Below are 24,161 nucleotides of genomic sequence, written 5' to 3' on the forward strand. Positions count from 1 at the left end.
GATTGTGAGGACGGTACAGGACCAGGCAGTCTTTTCTTCTGTTCAGCTCTTTTACTTCATTTCTTTCTTTTGCTTTAGCTACTCGACTTTCATAAGCAACTTTCAGAGTCTCTTCTGACATCCATTTTGGTCTTCTCTTTCTTTCCTGTGTTTTTAATGACCTCTTGCTTTCTTCATGTATGATGTCCTTGATGGCATTCCACAACTTGTCTGGTCTTCTGTCGTTAGTGTTCAATGCATCAAATCTGTTCTTGACATGGTCTCTAAATTCAGGTGGGATATACTCAAAGTCATACTTTGGCTCTCATCTACTTGTTCTAATTTTCTTCAGCTTCAGGTTCAGCTTGAACTTTCATGTGAGCAATTGATGGTCTGTTCCACAGTCAGCCCCTGGACTTATTCTGACTTATAATATTGAGTTTTCCGTAGTCTCTTTCCATAAATGTAGTCAATTTGATTCCTGCGTATTCCATCTGGTGAAGTACACTTGTATAGTCGCCATTCATGTTGTTGAAAATGGTGTTTGCAATGAAGAAGTCATTGGTCTTAAAAAATTCTATTATGAGTTCTCTGGCAAAGTTTCTAACACCAGGGCTGTATTTTCTGACCAACTACCAATCCTTCTTCTTTGTTTCTGACCTTCCTGTTCCAATCACCAGTAGTTATCAATGCATCCCAATTCCATGTTTTAGCAATTTCAGACTGCAGAAGTTAGTAAAAGTCTTCAATTCCTTCCTCTTTGGCCTTAGGGGTTGATGCATAAATTTGAACAGTAGTCGTATTAACTGGTCTTCCTTGTAAAAGTTTAGGTGTTATCACTGACAGTGTTGTATTTCAAGATAGACCTCAAAATGTTCTCTTTAACTATGAATGCAACGTCATTCCTCTTCAAGTTATCGTTCCAGGCATAGTAGATATGATTGTCTGATACAAAATGGCCATTATCAGTTCATTTCAGCTCAGTAATGCCTAGAATATCAATCTTTTTGTGTTCCATTTCATTTTTGATGATTTCCAATTTTTCTAGATTCACACTTCTCACTTTCCGCAGTCCAAGTATTAATGGATGTTTGCAGCTGTTTCTTTCATTTTGAGCCATGCCACATCAGCAAATGAAGGTCCCAAAAACTTGAAATCTATCCATGTCATTAAGGTCGACTCCACTCTGAGGAGGCAGCTGTTCCCCAGTTGTCTTTTGAGTGCCTTCCTACCTGAGGGGCTCATCTTTCAGCACTATATCAGACAGTGTTCCACTGCTATTCATAAGGTTTTCACTGGCTAATTCTTTTCAGAAGTAGACCACCAGGTCCTTCTTCCTAGCTTGTCTTAGTCTGGAAGCTCAGCTGAAACCTGTCCACCATGGGTGACCCTGATGGCACTTGAATACTGGTGGTATAACTTCCAGTATCAGAGCAACACGCAAGCCCCACAGTACAACAAACTGACAGATGCATGGGGGGCCATACTAGTGTCACTTTGAGCATCAAAATGAATGAAAATAGTAACAGATTACAACCCATTGAATAAAACGGGAAATTATGAGTCCAAACTGATTTAAAAATTAATTAATTGAAAATTTGATGAGGAATGGAATCTCTACATAGTTTCATGGTTGAAGGTAATATTGCACTTTTGCTATTGTAAATAATGCTGCAATGAACATAGTTTCAAGGTGCCTCCCCCCAAAAATGCTTATTAATTATAAAGGGGGAAGAGTAACTTCACAGAGGAGTAGCCTGGACCAAGGGGTGAGAACATCATCAGTGATGGTACAATGGAAATTGTTTCTCCCCTGATACAACATGGTGAGAAAAATACAGTTTCGCTTCTGTGATTTACCTGCCAAAGATGCATAAACTGAGTATAGAGATAGATAGTTGCTGTCAAGTTGACTCCGACTCATGGCAACCCTATGTACAACAGAATGAAATGTTGCCCTGTCTCGTATCACCTTCACTATTACCAGTATGTTTGAATTCATTATTGTAACTATTATGTCAATCCATCTCACTGAGGTTCTCCCTTGCCCTCTGCCCTCTACTTTAGCAAACATGATGTCCTCCTCTGGTGATTGATTCCATCTGATAACATGTCCAAAACAGGTGAATTGGGCAATGTTCTGTTGTGATTCATATGGTTCTCACTGACTAATTTTTTAAAGTAGATCTGTCTTCCTAGTCTGTCTTAATCTGAAAGCTCCTCAGAAACCTGTCCACCATGGGTGACCCTGCTGGTATTTGAAATAACAGTGGCATAGCTTCCTGCATCATAGCAACACAGAAGACACCACAATACAACAAACTGACAGAGGCGTGGTGAAATCCGAATATAGCCATGAAAAAAAATCAGACAAACCCAAACTGAGAAACATTCTATAAAATAACTCTCCTAGGATCTTCAAAGTGCCCAGGTCACAAAAGTCAAGGAAAGGCTAAGGAAATGTTTCAAACTGAAGACGACTAAAGGGATATCACAACCAAATACAAATTTTGGACTGGGTCCTTCTACTATAAAATGCTGAATAAGACTACTTGGTGAAACATGAATGGAGTCTAAGGGTTAGATGGTAGTGGTGTATCAATGTCAGTGCCTTGATTTGATACGTGTATTGTGGTTATGTAAGAGATTGTCCAGATTTTCAGGAAACACACAGCAAATGTTAGGAATAATGGGACATCAGATCAACTTACTATTTAATGCTTCAACAAAGATCTCTGGGTGGCACAAAGGGTTTGCACTCAGCTGGTAACCCAAAGGTTGGTGGTTCAAACTCAACCAGCAGTACCACAAAAGAAAGGCCTAATGATCTGTTTCTATAAAGATTACATCTAAGAAAACCCTGTGGGTTGGTTTGACTCTAAGACGTGGAGCTGCTATGAGCCAGATTCAACTTGACAGCACAAAACTATAAGAGTTTCTTCCAAGAGACCCTGGTTGATGGTTTGATTTAATAAATATACATAAGTAAATGTATGAATAAACAAAAAAGAAGTTCTTTGTACAGTTCTTGCAACTTTTCTGTAGGTTTGCAACTGTTTCCAGATATATATATACATATAAATATATATTTTTAACCTTATTTTTGTTGAAAATACGTATACACAAAACATACACCCATTCCAAAATTTCTACATGTACAATTCGGTGACATTGGTTACATTCTCCACATTGTGTCATTATTGTGATCCCTACTCAAATTATTTCACTCCCAATGAACCTGGACTCACTGCCCCCTAAATTTCTCATCTGTGCTTTAGGGTTGCTGTTGTTAGTTTAATCTTATATAGACAGTTCTTTAAAAGACCATGATGCTCAAGGTAAACATTTTTTACTAATTGAGCTAAATCACTGTTTGGTTTAAAGATGACTTCAGGGGATAGTTTTGGTTAAAGATTTAAAGGTTATCTCAGGGTAATAGATTCAGGGATTCCTCCAATCTCAGTGAGTCCAGTAAGTGTAGATTCCATAGAAATTTCAAATTCTTAACTACTTTTTTCCCCCTTTTTATTATCACCCACGTCATTAGCTCTTGATCAACACATTCAGTAGTGGTAGCGAGGCACCATCTAGTTCTTCTGGTCTCTTGGCAAAGGAGGTAGTAGTTTATGGAGGCAATTAGATTTTCAGTCCTTTTCCTTCTCCAATTCCTAGGGCTCCTTCTTTCTCTGCTGCTCCAGGCAAATAGAGACCAGTTGTTGAATCTTGGATGATCACTCACAAGCTTTTAAGACCCCAGGCACTACCCACTGAACTAGGAAGTAGAACAGAAATTCTAAAAACAACATTAGGCCAATTGACTGGATTGTCCCATGATACCATGACTCTAAGCCTTCGAACAAAGAAAACTAATCCCATAAGGTTTTGGTTGTACCTAAGTAGCATCAACAGCCTCATCTTTTTTTGTTTTGTTTTGTTGCTGCTGTAAAATTACATACAAAACAACATCTGCCATTTCACTCTTTATCTGGTGTACCACTTAGTCACAAGTTACAACAGTCAAGTTGTGTAACCATTGCCCTTAGTTGATGTCAAATTTCTCATCACCATAGACAAAAGTTCACTACTTCTTAAGAATTATTCCCTCTTTCCCTTCCCCTTCTTACCCCTGGTAACCACTAACAACATAAGAGACCATCAACAGAGGAATGGATAAGCAAAATGTGGTACATACCTGCAATGGAATACTACTCAGCCGTAAAGAGAAATGAAGTCCTGATACATTCTGACATGGATGATCCTCAGAGACATTATTCAAAATGAATTAAGTCAACCACAAAAGTACAAATACTGTATGATCTCACAAATATGAAATGTGATTAATAGGTAAATATATATAGACTAATGATTATTACCATCAAGTCAATTCTGACTCAAAGCGACACTATAGGACAGAGTAGAACTGCCCCACAGAGTTTCCAAGGAGCGCCTGGCAGATTCGAACTGCCAATCCTTTGTAAAGTTGAATTTACGGGTTTTATGGTAGTTCTATTTTTAACTTATGGAGGAATAGTCGTACAGTTTTCCAAAACAGCTATACCATTTTACATTCCCTCCAGCATTGGATCTCTTCACATACTTGCCATAGTTTATTATCTGGGGTTTTTGTTGTTGTTGTTTGTTTGTTTTATTATTGCCATTCTAGAGGTGGTAACACACTGTAATTTTAATTTGCATATCTCTAATGGCTAATGAAGGGGCCCTGGTGGTACAGTGGTTAAAGGACTCAGCTGCTAACCAAAGGCTGGTGGTTCTGTTAAGATTACAGCCTTGGAAATCTATGGGGAAGTTCTACTCTCTCCTACGAGTCTGAATTGACTTGATGGCAGTGGGTTTGGCTTGGGTTTTTTTTTTTTAAAGGCTAATAATGAACATCTTTTTCATGTGTTTCTTGGCCATTTGAATATCCTCTTTAGTGAAATGTCTGTTCATGTCCTTTGCCCACCCCATTTTTTGATTGGGTTATTTGTGGGTTTTTTTTGTTGTTGGTGGTGGTGAGTTGTAAAAGTTTTATATAAATTTTGGATTTTAGACTCTGATCAGATATATGATTCCTGAATATTTTTCCCAGTCTGTAAGTTTTTTTTTTAATTTTCATGAAAATATATACAACGAAACATACACTTATTCAATAATTGTTACATGTACAGTTCATTGACCATGGGTACATACACCACATTGTATCACCATTGTCTCAATCTCTGCCCACATTGTTTCACCACCGTTAACTTAGACTTCCTGCCCCTTAAAGTTCTCATCTGTGCTTTAGAATTACTGTTTTAATTTTTATCTCATTTTGGTAGTTGTTTAAAAGGGTGCAGTGCTCAAGGCAAACATGATGACTTCATGAAATAATTTTCATTTTCAGGCAACAAATTTGAGGGTTCCTCCATTTTCAACGTGCCCAGTGGGTCTGATTTCCAATAATAATTTGAAGTTCCATTCCAAAATTTTCCACCTTTCGAGCAAGATCCATCTATTGAGTTCTTAATCAAAATTTTAACTAATGGTTGCTGGGCACCATTTATTTCGTCTGGTCTTATGGCAAGGGAGGTAGTAGTTAATGGAGGCAATTTGACCTACAGACAATTTCCTTTTCCAATACCTGGATCACCTGCTTCCTCTATTGCTCCAGGCAAAGAGACACCAATTGCTGCACCTTGAATGGCCATTTTGCAGACTTTTAAAACCAGGCACTATTCACTAAACCAGGAGGTAGAGAAGAAACTCTTAGAACAATATTAGGCCAATTGACTGGACAGGACCCTGGAACCATTTACCCTAAACCTTTGAACCAAGAAAACTATTCCCGTGAAGTGTTTATTTGTACCTATTTTTTTCTTAGTATCAACAGCTGCAGCCTTTTTGTTTGTTGTTGTTTTTGTGGTAAAATTAAATATAACATCCTATTTGTCATTTTGTTTTTTCTTTCCTAGTGTACAGCTTAGCAATATCAGTTACAATAGTCAAACTGTGTAAGCACTATCCCCAGTCTATGCCAGTTTTCCCATCACCATAGAGAAACATTCATACTTCTCAAAGAATTATTTCCCCCCCTTCTTCCCCCTCCCAAATACGGCAAAAAAAAAAAAACCACTAGTAAATATTGGTTATTATAGATTTACCTATTCTTGTAATTTTAAATAAGTTGACCATATAATACTTATCCTTTCGTAATTGACTTATTTCACTCAACATGTCTTTAAGATTCATCCATTTTGTAGCATGTTTCAGGACTTCGTTTTTCTTTAAAACTGAGAAATGTTCCATAGTATGTATGTGCCACATTTTGTTCATTCATTCATCTGCTGAAGGGCACTTTGGTTGTTTCCATCTTTTTGCTATTGTAAATAATGCTGCAATGAACATCAGTGTACATATGTCTGTTGGTGTCCCTACTTTTAGATCCCTAGGATATAAACCTAGGGATGGGATTCCTGGATCATATAGCAGCTCTATTTCTAATTTTTTGAAAAATGGCTGTATCATCTCGCAATCCTACCAGCAGTAAATAAAAGTTCCAATCTCCCCACTCCCCACATCCTCATCAACACTTGTTATTTTCTGTTTTGTTTGTGTGTGTGTGTTTTTGTTTTTGATCATTGCCATTCTAGTAGGGGTGAGATGGTATCTCATTGTAGCTTTAGTTTGTGTATCTCTGCTGGCTAATGAAAGAGCCCCGGTGGTTCAGTGGTTAAAGCGATCAACTGCTAACTGAAAGACTGGCAGTTCAAAACCACCAGCTGCTCCATCAGAGAAATAATGTGGCAGTCGGGGCTGCTGAGAGTCGGAATCAACTTGACAAGAGTGAGTTTGGGTTTTGGAATGGCTAGTGACAATGAGCATCTTTTTTATTATTATTGTACTTTAGATGAAACTTTACAGATCAAACCAGCTTCTCATTAAGCAATTAGTACACATATTGTTTTGTGACACTGGTTACCAACCCTATGACAGATCAACACTTTCCCCTTCTGGGCCTTGGGTTCCCTGTAACCAGCTTTTCTATCCTCTCCTGCCTTCCAATCCTTGCCCCTGGGCTGGTGTATTGAGTCTCATTTTGTTTAATGGGCCTGTCTAATCTTTGGCTGAAGGGTGAACCTCAGGAGTGACTTCATCACTGAGCCAAAAGGGTGTCGGGGGCCATACTCTCAGGGTTTCTCCAGTCTCTGTGAGGCCACTAAGTCTGTTTTTTTTTGTGTGTGTGTGGGAGTTAGAATTTTGTTCTATATTTTTCTCCAGCTCTGTCCAGGACCCTCTCTTGTGATTCCTGTCAGAGCAGTCAGTGGTGGTAGCTGGGCACCATCTAGTTGTGCTAGACTCAGTCTGGCGGAGCTGTGGTAGTTGTGGTCTGTTAGTCCTTTGGACTAATCTTTCCCTTGTGCCTTTGGTTTTCTTCATTCTCCCTGGGAACAATAAGCTTCGTTTATTATGTTTGCTGATCACTTGAATATCCTCTTTGGAGAAGTGTCTGTTCACGTCATTTACCATTTTTTTTTGTTAAGTCGTATAATTTATATATCTATCTATCTATCATCTATCTATCTATCATCTATCAATCATCTATCTATCTATCATCTATCTACCTATCATCTATCTACCTATCATCTATCTATCTATCTATCTATCTATCTATCTATCTATCTATCTATCTATCTATCTATCTATCTATCTATCTATCTATCTATCATCTATCCATCCATCTATCCATCCATCATCTATCTATCTATCTATCTATCTATCATCTATCTATCTATCTATCTATCTATCTATCTATCTATCTATCTATCTATCTATCTATCTATCTATCTATCTATCTATCTATCTATCATCTATCTATCTATCATCTATCTATCAATACTGGACCCTTACTGAATATATGGTTCCCAAAGACTTTTTTTCCCAGTCTGTAGGTTGTCTTTTGACTCCTTTCGTAAACACGAGAATTTAATTTTAATGAGGTCCCAATTATCTATTTGGTTTCCTGTTGCTCAAGAATTTATTGTTGTATTTGATAGTATATTTTTAAAGAGAACTGGATCCCATAGTTTTTCCCCTATGTTTTCTTCCAAGAACTTTAGAGTTTTAATTTTACCATTTAGGTCCTCGAGCCATATTGAACTAGTTTTTGTGTATGGTGTGAGGTATGTGTTCTGCTTTATTTTTCTGCATGTGGAAATCAAAATTTGCCAGCACTGTTTCTTGAAGACAGTGATCTTTTCTCATTGAACGGACTTAGTGCCCTTGTTGAAAATCAGTTGTTCGTAGATGTTTGGATTTATTTCCGGGCTCTCAACTCTATTCCATCGGTTTATGTGTCTATCATTAAACCAGTATCAGGCTGTTTTGATTACTGTAGCTGTATACTATGGCTTTAAATAGGGAAGTGTAAGGCCTCCACTTTGTTCTTCTTTAAAATGTCTTTGCCTATTCAGGGCCTCTTTACTTTCCATATAAAATTAAAGATAAGTTTTCCCATTTCTGTAAATAATACTGTTGGGATTTTGATCAGGATTGTTGAATCTCTAGATGACTTTTGGTAGTATTCCAGTGTTTGCCATATTAAGTCTTTCAGTCCATGAACATGGAATATTCTTCCATTTATTTGGTCTATTTTACTCTCTTGCAGCAGTATTTTATAGTTTTCATTGGATATGTCTTTTACATCTCTAGGTAGTTTTATTCCCAGGTATTTTGATTTTTTTTAGGTTGTATTGTAAATGGTGGTGCAGTGGCTAAGCATTTGGCTGCTAACCAAAAGGTCAGCAGTTTGAATTCACCAGCCACTCTTTGAAAACCCTATGCGGTAGCTCTACTCTGTCCTATGGGGTCTCTATGAGTCTGAATCAACTCCGCAGCAACAGGTTTGGGTTGTTTTTTATTGTAAATGGTATTGTTTTCTTGATTTCAGATTTCTCATTGTGTGTAGGAATTCCACTGACTTTTGTGTGTTGATCTTATAACCTGCGACCTTGCTGAGTTCTCCTATTCTAAAAACTTTCTTTTGGGTTTTTTGAGGTTTTCTATATGTAGGATCAGGTCATCTGCAAATACAGATAATTTTACTTCTTCCTTTCCAATTTGGATATATTTTATTTCTTTTTCTTGCCTTATTGCTCTGTCTAGGACTTCCAGAATGATATCGAATAGAAGTGGTGATTGTAGGCTTCCACGTCTCATTCTCAAGAGAAAGGATCTCAGTCTTTCTCCATTGAGTATAATGTTGGCAGTTGGTTTTTCATAGATTTCCTTTATCATGTTAAAGAATTTTTTCTCCATTTCTATATTGTTGAGAGTTTTTATGAGGAAAGGGTATTCAATTTTATCAAAAGTCTTTTCTACATCTATTCAGATGATTATGTGGTTCTTTTGTTTAATTAGTGTGCTGTATTACATTGGTTGGTTTTCTAATCTTGAACCATCATTGCATTCCTGAAATAAATCTCACTTGGTCATAGTTTATAATTTCCTTAATATGTTGTTGGATCCTGTTTGCTAAAATTTTGTTAAGAATTTTTGCATCCATATTCACGAGGGACATTTGTCTCTAGTTTTATTTTCTTGTGATGTCTTCATTTGGCTTTAGTATCAGGGTAATGCTGGGTTCACAGAATGAGTTAGAGAAGAAATCAAGTTATGGATTGAATTGTGTCCCCCAAAAATGTGTGCCAACTTGGCTGGGCCATCATTCCCAGTGTTGTGCGATTTTCCACCATTTTGTGATCTGATAGAATTATCCTACGTGTTATAAATCCTAACTTCCATGATGTTAAGGAGGCAGGATTAGAGGCAGTTATGTTTACGAGGCAGGACACACTCTACAAGATTAGATTGCATCTTGACTCAATCTCTTTTGAGATATAGAAGAGACAAGTGAGCAGAGGGGAGAGAGACCTCCTTACCACCAAGCAAGGAGAGTCAGAGGCAGAGAGCATCCTTTGAACCCAGCTTTCCTGCTCTGAGAAGCTCCTAGACCAGGGAAAATTGATGACAAGGACTTTCCCCTAGAGCCAACAGAGAAAGAAAGACTTCACCTGGATATGGCATCCTGAATTCGGACTTCTAGCCTCCTAACCTGCAAGAGAATAAATTTCCGTTTGTTAAGACAATCCACTTGTGGTATTTCTGTTACAGTTTGGGTAAGATTGGTGTCAATTTTTCTCTGAATGTTTGGTAGAATTCCCCAATGAAGCTCTCTGGTCCCAAGCTCTTTTGTTTTGGTTGGAAGGTTTTTCACAACTGATTCAGTCTCTTCTCTCATTTTGGGTCTGTTGAGATTTCTGCCTTTTTTGTGTTATTTTAGGTAGGTTATGTGTTTCTAAGAATTTGTTCGTTTCATCTAAGTTTTCTAGTTTGTTGGAGTATAACTTTCACAGTATTCTCTTATGATCCTTTTTATTTCAATTGGATCTGTTGCAATATCTCCAATTTTGTTATTTTGGCTATTTGCCCCCGTGCATTTTTTCCTTTGACAGTGTAGCCAGTGGTTTGTCTATTTTATTGATCTTTTTGAAGAACAAACTTTTTTTTATTGTATTTTAGATGAAGGTTTACAAAGCAAACTAGTTTCTCATTAAATGATTAATACACATATTTTTTGCGACATTGGTTTCTAATCCCATGACATGTCAACGCTCTCCCTTTCTAGACCTTGGGTTCCAGTTACCAGTTTTCCTGTCCCCTCCTGCCTTCTCATCCTTGTCCCTGGGCTGGTGTGCCCATTGAATCTTGTTTTGTTTATATGGGCGTGTCTAATCTTTAGCTGGAGGGTGAACCTCAGGAGTGACTTCATTACTGAGCTAAAATAGTGTCCTGGGGCCATACTCTCAGGGTTTCTCCAGTTTCTGTCAGACCAGTAAGTCTGGTCTTCTTCCTTTTTTTTGGTGAGTTAGAATTTTGTTCTACATTTTCTCCGTCCCTGTCCAGGACCCTCTATTATGATCCCTGTTAGAGCAGTCAGTAGTGGTAACTGGGCACAACCTAGTTGTGCTGGACTCAATCTGGTGGAGGCTGTGGTAGTTCTGGTCCATTAGTCCTTTAGACTAATCTTTCCCTTATATCTTTGGTTTTCTTCACTTTCCCTTGCTCCAAATGTGGTGAGACAAGAGGAGAATCTTAGATGGCTGTGCACAAGCTTTTAAGACCCCAGACGCTACTCACCAATGTAGAACATTTCCTTCATAAACTATGATATGCCAGTTGAGCTAGATGTTTCTCCAGACCATGTTCCCTACAGCCCTCAGCCTGGTAATTCAGTCAAAGAACCAACTTCTGGTCACACTGATTCTTTCTGTTGTTTTTCTATTCTCTATTTTATTTATTTCTACTCTTACATTTATTTCCTTTATTTGGGTAGCTTTGGCTTCTTTTGTTCTTCCTTTTCTATTTCCTACAAGTTGTAGAGTCAAGCAGTTGATATGGGATCTTCTTTTTTAACGTAGGCATTCAGGGCTGTGAATTTCCCTCTGAGCACTGCCGTCACTGAGTCCCATAGGTTTTGGTATGTTGTGTTTTCATTCTTGTTAGATTCTAAGTATTTTTTATTTCTTTCTTGATTTCTTCTATGATCCATTGGCTGTTTACCAAAAACCAAGACCCACTAGTTGATTCTGACTCATAGTGACCTTAGAGGACAGAGTAGAACTAAACCATAGAATTTCAAGGAGCTCCTGGAAGCTCTATGGGGCAGTTCTACTCTTATCTAGAGCAGTTAATCCATTTATATTCACGGTGCATTCAAACTGCCGACCTTTTGGTTACCAGCTGTAGCTCTTAACCACTATACCACCAGGGTTTCCATTGGCTGTTTAGTAGTGTGCTATTTCATTTCCATGTATTAGTCCCCCCTCCTTTTTTTTTTTCTTCCTGTTGTTGATTTCTAGCTTCATTCCATTATGGTCTGAAAAGATGTTTTGCATGATTTCAATCTTTATATATTTATTGAGGTTTGTCTTGTGTCCTAAAAGGTGATCTGTTGTGGACAATGATCCATGTACCCTAGAGAAGTACATATATTGTGCTGCTGTTGGGGGGAGTGCTCTATATATGTCTGTTAGGTCCAGTTGGTTAATAAAAACCAAACCCAAACCTGTTGCCGTCAAGTTTTCAGCCATTGTTTTTCTCAGAAATATCTTTCTGAACCTTTCTCTCTCTCTTCTTCTTCTGGCACTCCCATAATGTATAAGTTATTACTACTGATGGTGTCCCACATGTCTCTTATGCTTTGTTCATTTTTCTTTTTCTGTTTCTCAGACTGAGAAACAATAAAGTTTGCTGGTCCTCTCTTATGTCATTTCCATTCTACTTCTGAGCCTTTTCATGGTGTTGTTCACATCTATTATTTTTTTATTTTTAAGTTCTAGTATTTCTAATTTTTTTAAATTTCTTTCTCTGCATTGACATTCTTGTTTTGCTCCTGTATTGTTTTCCTGATTTTCTTTTGATCTTTTTATGTACTTCCCCTTATCTATTTGAGCACATGTAATACTAATATTTCAAAATCTTTGTTGGGTAATTCTATTACGTGTCCTTCCTCAGGGACAATTTCTATCCTTTTGTTTTAGTCATTTGCATAAGCTATATTTTCTTGTCTCTTTGTGTGCTTGGTGATTGTTTTTTGTCTTCAGGATATTAAGATTTATCTATCTATTTATATGCTTATCAATCTATCTTTTTTGGGGGGGTAGGTCAGGAGAGTGGCTTCTTCCCTTTCTCTTTAGATTGCACTTCTTCCTTGTTGCTTCCTCCTGGGGTTCACAGGAACTTCTATCCTAGTCATGCTTGTCTGGCCACACTGTTCCAGGTTGGCATGTCTAGGTGTCTTGACCCACACTACGTCACCCTCATCTTTCTGTATCCACGCTGACCATTCACATATTCTGTCTTGTGTTGTGGCCTAGATGAGCTGTCAGGCAACTATTAGGTGTTTCCTAGACTTTACTCTCTCCTTATGTTTTGACCAGGACATTTGTTTCAGATGACAGAGCCTCTGACTGGTTTGGCAGGTTTCCTGTTTGGTCCAAGGAAGAATGACCAGATGTGATTCCAGTCCTCTCTGCATTACAGCTGACTGTTCATGAACCATGGTCTGCTTTTCATCCCAGGACTGTGGTCAGGCATCTACCTAGAGAGTCCCAGGATTATTTGTGTTCCTCTGGAAAGGTCAAGGGTAGAGGCTCTCCTGATATTATGCCCAGGAGATTTGACTATGATTTCAGAGCTACCAGTTGTCTGGGTGAGGCTTTCTGCCATCACTGAGTAGAATGGGTCAAGCTCCCATGAAGTGCCTGTGGCATTGGCATGGGACCTTTCCCACTGCGGGCTGCATAGTGTTAAAGGGAGGTACCTTTCCAGAGGAAGATAAATGCAGGACCCTGGCACACAGCAAGCTGGTGCACCACTTCGGACGTGGCCCTGACGTGTGGAAAGATGTGGTGCCACTTGGGGTTGGGTCCTGATATTTTTCAAGGTTCTGTGGTGCTTACAGATATGTCCTGGTACAGGGCTATGTGCTTCAGCGCTTTGGTTGGGGCCATGGCACATGGCAAGACATTGGACAGTTCTCCAGTGATGGCAGAAGGAAGCTAGAGTCTGCTGGGGCTCTGAAATCAACAAGATAGATCTCTCGGAGGTCCATCTAGGGAGTGACAGCCCCTCCTCCTCCTGATGCAGAGGAAAGCATGACTGTGCTTCCTCTGAACACGAACTCAGATGAAACTAGCCCACTACAGAGCAGGAAAGGAAGCCTCCAGCAAAAGCATAGGGGAACACTGTTAACCAAGAATACTATACCTAGGAAAATTCTCCTTCAGGAATGAGGGTGAGGGGTGGAGCCAAGATGGTACTAGAGTCCTCCACAGCAAAGACCTGAAAACCTAAGTAAAACAGAGACAAATGTCAATCCTGGAACACTAAGTGTGAAATGAGGAGAAAAAGAACCAAGTTCCAAACGGAATAAGAAACTGACAGAGAACAGAGAGTGAAGAGAGGCAAAAGAGGAGGTCCCCTACCAGTTAACATAGCACAGATTTGCCATCTTCAACTCCTGTCAGAGACAGGTGGACAGGGAGCATAAGAAAGCAGCTTCACAGAGCTCCCAGCAGGAAACAGAGAAGCCACCAAACAGCATACGTGCTTTCCCACCCCCCACCCTTCTTCCTCCTGCTTGGTCTCTGCCACTTCCCAGGAGGCTGAGGTGGCTCCAGCTCCAGGCCATTTGGATTCACCCCGCCCACACCAGCCCATGACTTCAGTGCCATTTCTTTGTCGCCAGTATTGACTTTTTCAGCTTATTTTGGTTTCTTCTCTACCTCTCACCTCCTCATCTTCCTTACTCTCAAACACTTCCTTGTGCCATCCCTGTTTCTCCTTGACAGGCTATGAAGTGCTGTTCAGCTGGGGAACTGCTTCCTTGGTCATGCCACCACACTAGTGGGATACCTGGAGCCTTTTTGTTTGCTTGTTTGTTTGTTTTCTCTTTCTTTTTTCCTTTTTGTTTTTCATTTCTTGGTTTCTCATCTCTCTACTTATCTTCTTTTCCTGTCTCCTCAATGCCTAAAAAAGTGTGTCATCTCCAACCCTTCTAGCTGGGCTGTACTGCACGGCTTGGGAGCCACTTTCTGGCTTGTGCAACCACCCTGATGGGATCACTGTGGGCATTTCTTTTTTCTTTTTGTCTTTCTTCATTTCTCAGTTTCTCTCTCTACGTACCTTCTTTTCCCGTCTCCTGAATACCTGGTGCTGTGTGCCCTCTCTGCCCCTTCTAAATATGCTGTACTACTCAGCCTGGGAGCTACTTTCCCAGTCTATACACCTATGCTGGTGTGATCCCTGGGGCTTTCTTTTTTCTTTCTTAAATTTTATCTCATTTTTCTTTTTTCCTTTTTGTTTTTCTTCATTTCTCAGTTTTTCATCAGTCTCTACTCTTCTTCTTTTTCTGTCTACTGAACACCTGGAGCTGTGTGCCATCACCACCCCTTCTAGATGGGCTGTACCCTGAGACCTAGAAGCCACTTCTCTGGTTCCCAGGGGGATGTTTGGGGGGCATTTCTTTCTTTCTTTTTGCCTTTTTCTTTTTTGTTTTTCCTCATTTCTCAATTTCTCATCTCTCCACTCCAATGGCAGGGTCCTTCAGCACTTTTTTTTTCTTCTTGGCTCCTGTTTCTCTCTCCTCTTTCTTCTTTCCCACACCCAAATTAGCTTCACACCTCAAAATCTCCCTGCTCCCTCCTGCCTATCCGCACCATGAACTGAACATCATACTTCTGAACAGCACAGGTATGGCCTACTGGAACTTGCCTTTCACTGAACCCAGCCCACTTCGTCAGCTGAAGTATGTGCCACAAACAACACATCCTAGTCCCTCCCCTTCATCTGGGCCTACCTAGCTGTACCACAGCTGAGCAACTGCCTCTGCTCATTGGACAAGGAGGTGAAAATTATAGTGCCCACAGATGGGCAAACAACAAAAAAGCATAGCCCACCTGCTCAAACATAACCAAATAAAACAAACAAACAAAAAAGGATGAAACAAACAAATATACAATAAACAAATGAAGAAAATAACTACTGAATGTCCCAAAGACAGCAGAAAATACCAAAATATATTTTTAAAAACTAGGACATGATGGTTCCAGTAAGTGTCCAAAGTAAAACACCAGATGAATTTCCAGTAGAAGAAAAGGCACTAGAACTACATGATAGAGAATTCAACTCTAATATTCAGGGTTATCCAAGAGTTGAAGCAAAAAGCAGACAAAAATGAGGGAAAAAATAGACAAATTCATGGAAACACAGACAAATTCGTGGAAAATCCAGACAAAACAATGGAAGAATTCAGGAAAATAATACAGGAACAAAATGTTAAAATAAATTCATAACTAGAAATCATACGAAAACAACAATTAGAAATCCAAAAGTTAAACAACAAGATTTCAGAAATGACCAGTGTCATACAAGGTTTGAGGAACAGGTTGGAAACAATGGAAGGTGAAATTGAATACAAATAGTTGCATACCACTTTGTTTGAGGAAAAATCAGAAAAAAGAATGAAGAAAAATGAAGAAACCCTGACAATGATGTGGGATACAATCAAAAGCAAAAATTTTCAAGTGATTGGAATTTCAGAACAGGGAGAAAAAATGTAAAACACAGAGAGGATCATTGAAGAATTGCTGATAGAAAACTCCCCTAATATCATGATAGATGAAAAGCTGACTATCCAAGAAGCACAACGAACCCCAGAGGGGATAGACCCCTTAAGAAAATCACCAAGGCATATCATAATCACACTTGGTAAAACCAAAGACAAAGAAAGAATCCTGAGAGCAGTTCAAGAAAAACAAAAGTCACATACAGAGGGTAAACAAGAAGACTAAGCTCTGATTACTTGGCAGAGACTGTGCAGGCAAGAAGGCAATGGGATAATATATAATAAAACCTCAAAAGAAAAAAATTGTCAACGAAGAATTATATAATCTGAAAACTCCCAGTCAAATATGATGGTGAAATTAGGACCTTTACAGATAAACAGAAATTAAGGAAATACGTAAAAACCAAACCAAACTTATAAGAATAATTAAAGGGAGTTCTTTGGTATGAGAACCAACATCAGATGACAGCCCGAATCTAGGACGCAAGATCTCACCAGTCAGATACCAACCTAGGAAATAAACTCTCAAGGACTATTCAAAACCAAAAGATTTGCAATGAGAAACTAACTGAAAAAAAAAACCGAACCCAGTGAGGTGGAGTTGATTTCGACTAGAGAGGTTAATCTTAAATGACAACAAAGTCAGAACAATAAAAAGAGGAAATAAAAGGTGTAGGTATAGAACTTTCTAATGACGAGGTTGGCAAGGTGATGCCAAGTAATAACAGACTGATTCAAACCTAGGAAGGTAAAGGAAGGTAAGGAGGTACAAAATAATAATAAGCTGGTTCAAACCTAAGAAGACAAGGGTAAACTTCAGGGTAACCACAAAGAAAGTTAACAAACCTACTCATCAAGATAAAGAAGAAAAACATAAAATCTCAGAAAAGTAAAACCTACACACAAAAAAAAGAAATGAAAAAAATTTCACAAACAAAAGGAATTCAGCACAAGAGAGTAAGAGGAACAAAGAAAATGTCAGCACCACAAGAAAGCACTACAAAATGACAGCAAAAAACTCACACCTATCAATAATTACACTGAATGTAAATGGCTTGAATGCACCCATAAAGAGACAAAGAGTGACAGAAAGCAAGAAAAAACATGACCCATGAATATGCTGTCTTCAAGAGATACACCTTGGAAACAAAGACATAAATTTATTAAAAATCAAAGGTTGGAAAAAATATATCAAACAAACGGCTACCAAAAAAAAGCAGGATTGATAATCTAGCCTCAAGTAAAATAGACTTTAAAACAAAAATCCACCATAAAAAAAAAAAAAAGAAGGGCACTACATAATGATTAAAAGGACAGTCCATCATGGAGACATAACCACAATAAATATCTATGTATGCAATTACAGGGCTCCAAAATACATAACACAAACTAACAGCAAAAAATCCCATTACCATCAAGTCAATACTGACTCATAGCGACCCTACAGAACAGAGTAGAACTTCCCCATAGGGTTTCCAAGGAGTCCCTGGTGGATTCAAACTACCGGCCTTTTAGTTAGCAGCCATAGCACTTAACCACTATGCCACCGGGGTTTCCCTAACAGCAATGAAAAGAGAAATTGACAGTTCCACAATAATAGTAGGAGACTTCAAAACAGTACTCTCAGTAAAGGACAGAACATCTAGAAAGAAACTCAGTGAAGATACAGAAGATCTAAAGGACACAATCAGCCAACTTGAACTGATAGACATATATAGAACATTCCACCCAACAGCTGAAAAATGCACATTCTTTTCCAATGCACATGGAACGTGCTCCAGAATAGACCACATCTTAAGCCACAAAGCAACCCTCAAAAAAATCCAAAACATTGAGATAATACAAAGTATCTTCTCCAATCACAATGCTATCAAAGTAGAAATTAATAACAGGAAGAGCAAGGAGAAAAAAATCAGTTATATGGAAAGTGAATAACACCCTGCTTAAAAACCACTGAATAATAAAAAGACTCAAAGATGGAATCAAAAAATTCCTAGAATCAAATAAGAATGAAAACACATTCCACCAAAACCTTTGGGACACAGCAAAGGTGGTACTTACAGGTCAATTTATAGCAATAGATGCACATAACAAAAAAGAAGAAAAGGACAAAATAAACACTTCAGCCATACAACTCGAACAAATAGAAAGAGAACGGCAAATGGAGCCCACAGCCACCAGAAGAAAGGAAATAATAAAATCAGAGCAGAAATAAATGAAATAAGGAATAGAAAACAATAGAAAAAATCAACAAAACCAGAAGTTGGTTCTTTGAAAGGACCAACAAAAGCCACAAACCACTGGCCATATTAACAGAAGAAAAAAACAGGACAGGACACAAATAACGCAAATAAAAAACAGAAATAAAATGGATCATTACAGAGCATTATGAAAAACTATATCCCAACAAATTTGAAAACCTAGAGGAAATGGACAAATTTCTAGAAACACACTACCTACCCAAATTAACACAAAATGATGTTAAAAATCTGAACAGATCTATAGCAAGAAAAGAGATTGAAAATGTAATAATAATTAAAAAAAAAAAAAAAAAACTCCCACTTAAAAAAAAAAAAGCCCTGGGCCAGATGGCTTCACTAGAGAATTCTACCAAACATTCAGAGAAGAGCTTACGCCAGTACTACTCAAGCTATTTTGGAACATGGAAAAGAAAGGGGTACTTCTGAGTTCATTCTATGAAGCCAGCATAACCCTCATACAAAAACCAGGCGAAGACACCACACAAAAAAAGAAAATTACAGACAATATCTTTCATGAATATAGGTGCAAAATTTCTCAACAAAAATCTACCCCAAAGAATTCAGCGTCGTATCAAAAAAATAATACACCACAACCAAGTAGGATTCATACCAGGTATGCAAGGATGGTTCAACATTAGAAAATCAATCAACATAAAAAAAAAACATAAACCACCATTTAAACAAAAGGAAAAAAAAGAAGCACATGATCATCCCAGTCAATGCAGAAGAGGCATTTGACAAAGTCCAACACCCATACCTGATAAAAACTCTCTATAAAATAGGTATAGAAGGACAATTCCTCATCATAATAAGTGGCATCTCTATAAAACAAACAGCCAATATCATTCTTCATGGAGAAAGGCTGAAAACATTTGCCTTGACAACGGGAACAAGATAAGGATGCCCTTCATCATCACTGTTATTTAACATTGTGCTGGAAGTCCTAGCTAGAGCAATAAAGCAAGAAAAAGAAATAAACAGCATTCAAATTGGTAATGAAGAAGTAAACCGTCCCTATTTACAGGTGATGTGATACTATACATAGACAACCCAAAAGACTCCACGAGAAAACTACTGAGACTAATAGAAAGATTCAGGAGAATAGCAGGATACAAGATAAACATACAAAAATCAGTTGGATTCTTATACACCAATAAAGAGAACAACGAAAAGGAAATCGGGAAAACAATACCATTTATAGTAGCCCCTTAAAAAATAAAATACTTAGGAATAAATCTAACCAGGGATGTAAAAGACCCATACAAAGAAAACTACAAAACACTACTGCAAGAAACCAAAACAGACCTACATAAATGGAAAAACATAGCATGCTCATGGATAGGTAGGCTCAACATTGTGAAAATGACAATTCTACCCAAAGCAATTTACAAATACAATGCAATCCCTAGCCAAATACCAACAACATTTTTTAAAGAGATAGAAAAACTAAACATTATACGGAAAGGGAAGAGGCCCCATATAATTAAAGCACTATTGAAGAAGTAGAATAAATTAGTAGGACTCTCCCTACCTGACTTCAGAATCTACTATAGAGCTACAGTAGTCAAAACAGCCTGGTACTGGTATGGTGACAGATACATTGACCAGTGGAACAGAATTGAGAGACCCAGATATAAATCCATCCACCCATTTTTTTTTTTTTTTTTTACCCATGGTTGCCTAATCTTCGACAAGTGCCAAAAGTCCATCAAATGAGGAAAAGACAGTCTTTTTAACAAATGGTACTGGCAAAACTGGATGACCATCTGCAAAAAAATGAAACATGACCCATACTTGACACCATACACAAAAACTAATTCAAAATGGATCACAGGCCTAAATATAAAACCAAAAAGCATAAAGATCATAGAAGACGAAATAGGATCAATCTATAGGCCCTAATACATGGTCTTAACATGATACAGACCATAACTAACAACACACAAACTCCAGAAGAAAAGCTAGATAGCTGGAATCTTCTAAAGATTAAACACTTATGCTCATCAAAAGACTTCACCAAGAGAGTAAAAAGAGAACCTACAGACTGGAAAAAAATTTTTGGTTGTTAGAAGTACTTCGAAGGTCTAATCTTTTAAAATCTACAGGAAAATCAAACATCTCTACAATAAAAAGACAAATAATCTAATTAAAAAGTGGGCAAAGGAAATGAACAGACACTTCACCAAAAAAGACATTCCAGTGACTAACAGACACATGAGGAAATGCTCGTGATCACTAACCATTAGAGAATTTCAAAGCAAAACCACAGTGAGATACCACCTCACCCTGGCATTACTGGCACAAATAAAAATAAAATAAAAAACAGAAAATAACAAATGTTGGAGAGGCTGGGAGAAATTGGAACTCATGCACTGCTAGTGGGAATGCAAAATAGTACAACCATTTTGGAAAAAGATATGGCACTTCCTTAGAAAGCCAGAAATAGAAATACCATATGCTCCAGCAATCTTGTTCCTAAGAATATATCCTAGAGAAATAAGAACCATCACAGGAATAGACACATGCCCACGCATATTCATTGCAGCATTGTTCACAATAGCAAAAAATGGAAACAATCTAGATGCCCATAAACAGATGAATGGATAAGAAACTATGCTACATACACACAATGTAGTACTATGTACGGAACAATAAAGAACAATGATGAATCTGAGAAGCATCTCACAATATGGATGAATCTGGAAGGCATTATGCTGAGTGAAATAAGTCAAACACAAAAGGGCAAATATTATACGAGACCACTACTATAAACTCATGAAAACGTCTACACACAAAAAGAAACAGTCTTTGATGGTTACAAGGGAAGGGAGGGGTGGGAATGGAATAATACTAAATAGACAATAGATAAGTTGTAACTTTGCTGAAGGGTAAGACTATGCAATACTGGGGAAGCCAGCATAACTTGTACAAGATCATGGAAGCTCCTAAGACACATCTAAACTCCCCGAGGGACTGAATTACTGGATGGAGGGCTGTGGGGATCATGGTCTCAGGGAACATCCAGCTCAATTGGCAGAACATAGTTTATAAAGAAAATGTTCTACATTCTACTGTGGTGAGTAGTGTCTAGGGTCTTAAAAGTCTGTTAGCAGCCACCTAAAATACTCCATTGGTCTCACCTCTTTGGGAGCAAGGGAGAATGGAGAAAAATAAAAACACAAGAGAAATGTTAGTTCAAAGGACTAATGCTACCATGGCCTCCAGCAGGCTGAGTCCAGTACACTGAGATGGTGCCTGGCTACCACCACCGACTGTCATGACAGGGGTCACAATAAGGTGTCCCAGACAGAGCTGGAGAAAAATACAGAACAAAATTCTAACTCACAAAAAAAGAACAGACTTATTGTCCTGACTGAGATTGAGACTGGAGAAGCTTCCAGAGTATGGTCCCAGGAAACCCTTTTAGCTCAGTAATGAAGTCACTTCTGAGGTTCAACCTTCATCCAAAGATTAGACATGTTTATAAAACAAAACTTAACTAAAGGGGCACACCAGCCAGAGGCAGGGACTAGAAGGCAGAAGGGGACAGAAAAACTGGTAATAGGGGAACCAAGGTCTAGAAAGGAGAGTGTTGACATGTTGTGGAGTTGTTAACCAATGTAATAAAACAATATATGTAATAACTGTTTAATGAGAAGCTAGTTTGTTCTGTAAACCTTCTGCTAAAGTACAATAAAATAAAAAAAGCATTATAATAATTAAAAAAAAAGAATGAGGGTGAAGTTAGAACATCCCCAGACAAACAGAAGCTGAGAGACTGCATAACCATCAGTCAAGGCCTACAAAAAAATACTAACTGAAGTCTTGCAGATGGAAGAGAAAAGAATCTGGAAAGCTATTCAAAGCTATGCATAGAAAGAAAGATCTCTAGTAAAGGCAAAAGATAAGTACATGTGTCTAACATACCTCGTGGATCAAAAAACACCCCATATGAGAAGAACCACTCTCCCACTTACCTGGCCACTCCCCACTCTGCACTAGGCCCCTGGCCAACTTCAGCAAATGTTACATTCCCTGGATCACAGTAGGACCCATCACGTGCCCTGAGCCATTCTCCTGGCCTTAGAGAGGGAAAAACTAACAAACAGGAGAAAATAATCTGCCAGCTCTCCTAAGCCAGGAACTCAGGCGAGGCACAGCTCCATTGCCTAGGCACAAGTATAAGGGGTCCACGGACACTGAATGCCTTTCACCCCTGCATAGACCTGTGTGGGACCATCAGCACAGTACAACAGGGTATATACTTGAAGCCTAACTTCAACTGTATCAGCTATATGATGGAGTGGCAGGTTTGTGACATTTGACACCACTCTGCCCATTAAGCAGAGTCCTCATGTACACACATCAGGGGCCTGAGGATGGGTGGCCCTGCCCACACTACCTAGCCACCTGTGACGGGGTCCTAGAATAAGTGGTACCCCCAGTCCTTACGGCCAACAGCATTGGGAGCTCATAGTCTGGCCACAAAATCCACGCACCTACACACTCCAGAGAACAGGGACACATTTCCTCAAAGATACTCAGGAGCAGCCATCAGTCTCCTGCATTGCTCAGCACTTACCTGTGCCTACTCCAATCATCCCTGCTTGTCTAGGACTGTAAGTGAGGGCCTGCACCACACACTTGGCGAGCAACTACCTGGACACCTGAGCTGAATCCATACAGGAAAAGTAAACTGACTCCTGGGCTAACATACCTAGTAACAGATCTAACCACCTGTTGACAAGATGTTAGGTCTTTGAAGGTGCCAATAATTAAACTAGCTCACAGGGACAGCCTGTTTGGACATATCAAAACAAGAAGCTAGGACACAGTAAGCAAACATAAAATAAATATAATAACTTATTGCAGCTCAGACACATTAGTCAATATCAAATCACATAAAGAGGCAGACCATGATGGCTTCAGCAAGCTCCCAAAGCAAAGAATCAAGGAATTTTCTAGAGGAAGAGAACTTCTGGGAATTACAAGAGGTAAAAGAGTAAAGATTAATATACAGAACTCTTCAAGAGATCAGGAAGATCAGGCATAACACAGAACAACCCAAGGAACACACAGATAAAGCATTAGAGAAACTTAAGAAGATTATAGAAGAGAATAATGACAAATTTAACCAGCTCCAAGAATCCACAGAGAGACAGCAAACAGAAATCCAGAAGATTAACAATAAAACTTCAGAAATAACTCAATAGAAAGTCATAGGAGCAGAATTGAGGCAATGGAAGTCAGAATCAGTGAGACTGAAGATAAAGCACTTGATACCAACTTAACTGAGGAAAGATCAGGTAAGACTTTTTTAAAAAAATGAAGAAACCGTAAGAATTATGTGGGACTCTACCATGAGGAATAACCTAAGAGCGATTGGAGTACCAGAACAGGGGCAGGTAACAAAAAATGCAGAGAGAATTGTTGAAGATTTTTTGACAGAAAACTTCCCTGATATCATGAAAGATGAGAAGATTTCTCTCCAAGATGCTCATCGAAGCCCATACAAGGTAGGTTCCAAAAGAATGTCACCAAGACATAATCAAACTTGCCAAAACCAAAGATAAAGAGAGAATTTTAAGAGTGGCTAGGAATAAACAAAAAGTCACTTATAAAGGAGAGTCAATAAGCCTAAGCTTAGACTACTCGGCAGAAGCCACTTAGGCAAGAAGGCAATGGGATGACATATATAAAGGATTGAAGGAAAAAAGCAGCCAGCCAAGAATTTTATACCAGCAAAACTGTCT

The 24,161-nt window shown here is 38.6% G+C and overlaps 1 long non-coding RNA gene and 3 gene segments (V, D, J or C); 3 read left to right on the top strand and 1 right to left on the bottom strand.

The window, feature by feature from the left end:
• Positions 1–24,161, top strand: part of LOC104846689 (immunoglobulin heavy constant gamma 1-like) — an 868,336-nt gene that overhangs the window by 784,652 nt on the left and 59,523 nt on the right.
• LOC104846692 (immunoglobulin heavy constant gamma 1-like) overlaps positions 1–24,161 on the top strand; it is a 398,675-nt gene that overhangs the window by 31,519 nt on the left and 342,995 nt on the right.
• The window catches only part of LOC135228350 (immunoglobulin heavy constant gamma 1-like), a 441,642-nt gene that overhangs the window by 30,504 nt on the left and 386,977 nt on the right, over positions 1–24,161 (top strand).
• LOC135228353 (uncharacterized) overlaps positions 7,720–24,161 on the bottom strand; it is a 57,562-nt gene continuing 41,120 nt past the window's right edge. For 2 of the 3 annotated variants that reach the window (XR_010318814.1, XR_010318811.1), the window contains exon 3: positions 7,720–13,871. This is a non-coding gene — a long non-coding RNA (uncharacterized LOC135228353). The remainder of the gene's footprint in view (positions 13,872–24,161) is intronic. The other variant, XR_010318812.1, reaches the window with a different exon arrangement.

This window comes from Loxodonta africana, chromosome 21 (genome assembly GCF_030014295.1).
Source record: "Loxodonta africana isolate mLoxAfr1 chromosome 21, mLoxAfr1.hap2, whole genome shotgun sequence".
Taxonomy (NCBI): Eukaryota; Metazoa; Chordata; class Mammalia; order Proboscidea; family Elephantidae; genus Loxodonta; species Loxodonta africana.